Source organism: Saccostrea echinata, unplaced genomic scaffold, assembly GCF_033153115.1.
Source record: "Saccostrea echinata isolate AGI-Se365-2 ecotype Australia unplaced genomic scaffold, CSIRO_AGI_Sech_v1 ptg000033l, whole genome shotgun sequence".
NCBI classification, from domain to species: Eukaryota; Metazoa; Mollusca; class Bivalvia; order Ostreida; family Ostreidae; genus Saccostrea; species Saccostrea echinata.
Genome location: NW_026889782.1, coordinates 11,700,098 through 11,704,978, shown reverse-complemented (window position 1 = coordinate 11,704,978; position 4,881 = coordinate 11,700,098). Strand labels below are relative to the sequence as shown.

At 31.6% G+C, this 4,881-nt stretch overlaps 1 long non-coding RNA gene across 1 annotated transcript; it reads right to left on the bottom strand.

The window, feature by feature from the left end:
* Positions 1-1,619: 1,619 nt before the first annotated feature.
* Positions 1,620-4,398, bottom strand: LOC133198982 (uncharacterized). The gene is made up of 3 exons (XR_009722698.1): positions 4,294-4,398; positions 2,497-2,579; positions 1,620-1,856 (listed from the first exon to the last, which is right to left on the bottom strand). It is a non-coding gene; the product is annotated as an uncharacterized LOC133198982 (long non-coding RNA).
* Positions 4,399-4,881: the final 483 nt, after the last annotated feature.

The window sequence follows — 4,881 nt, the reverse complement described above, 5'->3', positions numbered from 1 at the left end:
CACGCATACTCGCTAAACTGACTGTAGTGACTATGTGAGCGGATCTAACATCTAATTTTAACTAGATTGGTACTTAAGTGGCTTAAATTTATTCAACTTCTTTCAGGAAGATTTTCAATTTTCTTGTCATAAATGCATATTGTCAATTATTATGTTTCCTGTCAGTTTGTCTCTACATAACCCATACCCTACTATTCTTGCATAGTGTTCTAAGGATTTAAATAGCATAAGCATACTATGCCGAAATAGTGCACGACTTCATTTTCTGAAGAAAAACTGACTGCGCCCACGCCTGGGAGCGAACTCACAACCCCGAGATTGTCATTCCGACGCGCTACCGATTACAACACAGACGCCGTTATAAATATCAATGTACTATAATATATATAAACTTAGTTTCAAATATTTTACACTTAAGTAGCTGCAGAACTGTAGCTCTCAGAAAAAATATATGTTGACAGACCAGAGAGCTACAGTGCCACCCATTGAAAAAACTGTATATTTATTGCGCACAAAAAAGTGCGCTCGGTTCTGAATTAATTCTTCGAAATTCTTACCTCAATTGAAAAAAAAGCTACATTTCAAAAAAGTCCTTACTCCTCTATAACTTTCGTAGTTTACACTTGTACTAAGTGCGTTGGACCGAATTCTCGTGAAGACCAAAATGGCAGTATAAATAGGCAAAATTTTCAATGATTTCAATTTCAGGGCCAGGAGGGCTGTTAAAAACAATTATAAGGAATGTTTTATTGTGGAAACAGTGAAAGAATATGTTAGAAACACACGTTTAGTAATATTTTGAGATGACAGTTTTAAAAACACTGAGAAATAAATCGAGAAACAGCGCACAAAAAGTGCACAATAAATATACAGTTTTTTCTATGGGTGGCACTGTAGCTCTCCCGTCTGTCAATATATATTTTTTCAGAGAGCTACAGTTCTGCAGCTAACACTTAAGATGAAAAATAAACAAAATAATTCTTCTAAAATAGTTTCTTGCAATTGACCCCATCACTCAACTACTATTCTCTAAAACTATCTGTACATTATACCTAAAGCCTCCGGCTTGTGCACCATGTGTCAAACCCTGACTACTTTTTAAGAATAGTGCATGCAAAATACAACACTATTATATAAATATGCACACTTCATGAGTTCCCTAGTTCATTGAATAAAGGTACACATACCTTCATTTTACATTTAAGGACATACGCAAAATACCTTACCTACTGATAATTTTTCAAGATATTCTAAATTTAAACTTATAATACATGTACCATATAACATATTTTTAAACAAAAAATCAGCATGCATTTCCAGGGATTTTGAAAAGATATTAAAGTTTGAAAAATTTTGCATTATTCAAAGAAAAATGTACAAAAATTACAAAACATAAATTCCAGATTTTTTTTATCAAAATTGTTTTAGAAGAGATTTACAAATCCATATATAGACAATAAAAATATTGCACACAGGTCCTTCATTTAGTGGAACTCTTCAACTCCAGGGAAGAACCCAATAAAGTGCAAACTACGTTGCGTATGACCTTAAATGCCCGTTTATATAAGAGAAAAATAAATTAAAGAACTTGTTCTAATTAAAATAATGAAAAAAAAATCCTTATTTAAGCCTTTAAGTTTAATTTTTAATTAAGAAATTTGACAGATGAATAAGAAGAGTAATATACAATATAATACTTCTTAAATTAATTCTCTTGGTTCCATTCATTAGATATTCAATATTCGAGTCAACACTCTATACATGAATGAATTATCAAAAGTTTTGTCCTTAAAGTTTTCAATGGATCCACAGATCATGAGGTGATGTCTCCTTTTATGTGTATGTATCTGTGTACACTGAAAAAAAGGAAAGTCGCTGTGTGATGAAAAGGATAAACCAGAAGTCTCTGATGAGACTGTAGCTCTCCTGGTCTATATGTATAACAAAGAAAAAGTAACACTTGGATTTGAAACTTTGCAACAGACAGCAATAAATAGAATTATGTATCTAAGTGTAGTCTACTTGTGTGCCACATTATATTGAAATCATACCAAAATTGTAGGTAGAGTAGCGTTTTAAAGGAATTTTACAGAAATTTCTATTTTTAGTAACCATGGCAGCACCGTGCATTGAAATGTACCTTAGTGCAGTCTAAGTTATATTGAAATCAGAATAAAACTGTAGGAGGAGTAGTGTTTTGAAAAATTACAAACAGATGGACAGCTAGACAGACAGACAACTAGACGCCATGGACAGACAGACAGACGGACAGCTAGACGGATGGACGAGGGACACCTTCCTATCCCATAAGCTCTTCTGGTCTCTGACCAGTAGAGCTAAAAAAAATATCAAATTTGATTTTTTTCAATCTTAAAGAAATAAAACTGCAAAATTAAATTGTAAATGGTTGGTTGCGTACTAATTATTCAAAGTAGTTTTTGTTGTATGGTTTGAAAAATTTTATTATTCATTCTCTCTATTTTCACAAAGAATTACCTTTGCATTTCTTGTATCTACAAGGGGGACAAATCTTCAAGTGGTACATGTACACTATATGTCAGCTACTATACCTTCATTTTCTGTTAAAGAAAAAAAATAGAATAAATCATACAATACCAATTACATGTATAATAACAAAGCATGGATTAAATTTTTCACTAAAATTAGAAAATGAATTGAATATCGATCACTCAAATTTCTCGATCCAGCCAAAATGACTGACGCTAAAATTTACCCCTACTGAGGTCGAAGTATAAAAGTATAAATTATTTTTATCTATCAATATACCATAAATGAAACTTTGTGCATGTTCTGCATTCATTTACCGGTATCTGTATATAGTAGTTTTATGCCCTTGAGAATTTTTCATGATGTCATGCCATAATATTTCCATGTCTGTTTTTTTTCTCAGTGGTAACTCTTTGAAAGTTAGCGGAATTGATTTCTTGATAATTCTATCAGAATGTAAATTAGGCAGGTCGATAGGTCAGGAGCTAAGAAGGCCTAATATGCATGAAAATCTCGTGCGCACCTTTCTCTGTGTCTGACGCTAAGGAGGCTAAATATGCATGTAAATCTCGTGCGACTACCTTTGTGTTTGACTTCAGTGGGTGAGGACTATTGAAATTGGCATGGGAGTCCTTGTGTAATTTAAATCTATGTCTCCATTAACATTGCAGGTTATCCTGCAACATTCATGAGAATGCGGTCTTTATTTCTTAAACATCCAATATCCTATCAATTCTAATAAAAAATCATATTATTAGTAATAAAGCTAGAACTTTTTTTTATTTCATTTCCAATTAATAGAAAAAATATTTTTACAAATAAATATGTAAAATAAAAAAGTCCTAGCATTTTTGTCTTTTATAATTTACTTACACATAAGCATCTACATGATGTATATTTTTTCCCCTCAAAAGAACATGAACATAACTTAATAATGATATTCCTAAGTATGTATTCATGGTATAAAAAATGAGTTTAGCAGTATAAAGATTGATTTTTCACTCAAAGTTTTAAGACTGTTTTTCAGAGATTAAAAAAAAAAACATTGATTATATCAATAATCATGTGGGTACATGTCCTATGTAGACTTCAGAGGATCAACCAATTTTCTAACAGAGAATTAGTAATTTGATATTTGGATACTTCCAAACAATATAAGTAGGAGTTTTGGGGGTTATTAATTATGTCCATCATGACATGTACTATAAGCACTGACCCCCCATATCTCAAAATTTATCTTGACACCAAAAAAAAAAATAGTACTTGCAACACATGCAATGTTTGTTAATCCCTAGTACACTACAGTAGTAGGGTACTTTTAACCATGTCTGAGAGAAGATAATTAATTTTCTAATCAGTAATGCTGATGACTGTGATCAAGATACTTATAAATTGTAACTTGCAAATTTTAGACATGACAGTATAATTTTTTAAGTACAATCATCAGCTAGTGTACACATTGAGAATATTCGAACGAACGAATACTAGCCTACAACGTTGTCATTGAGGAAATTCGAACGAAAGAATAATATTCCGATGTGTATAATTTTCTGACGATTATTTACTTTGTTAACTTGTATAATGTACTACTGAATAACCCCATCGACTGCTAGCTCTGCAAACACTTTACAGTGACAGAAATTCATAAGATTGTTTCATCAGTTAACGAGGAATCAGGATGATCTATAGATCTTTAGACTTCAAAAAAAAAAGAATCTATGAGCCATGTATTAACATGCTTTAAATGAAATAAATAACAAATTCAATAATTCTAGATCTACTTACAAAAATAGAGCAGGTCTTCGTCATAATTTTGTTTACAAACATCATGTGGAAATTCCAATATCCTCATAATCTTGTCGCCGTTTTTTTTTTCTTTGGTTGGTATTGGGTAATTCTAGGAATATAATGCATCCGTCTGCACAGAATTTTTAAGAAGTGAATCCATAGATAGAATATTACTGCTTCTTTTTATTTATTGGTTTATCTTTTTTTAATTTAAACAATGCATAGTTCACGAGAAAACAAAGAAATGAAATAAATTATCAGGCCTATTTTTTTCAGATTTTTTTTGTTGTTGTTGTAAATACTGCCATGGGTAATAATGGTAATTAAAATGCCCAATACCAAAAATATTAACATTTTATATAAATGGGACATCATCATGATCATTGAGAACATGATAAGAAGGAGGAGGGGTAGTGGACGGGTGGGTAGTCTCTCTGTATCTCTAAAATAAAAATTAATGTTTCCCTTGAAAAGTCAAGAAAATTTTATTTGCATGGTCAGTGGGATATTCAGTACAAGTTTAAAAGTCCAGTCAGTACATAGCCTCAATAAAGCCCCTTCTTCTTCTTTTAATTCACGACATTT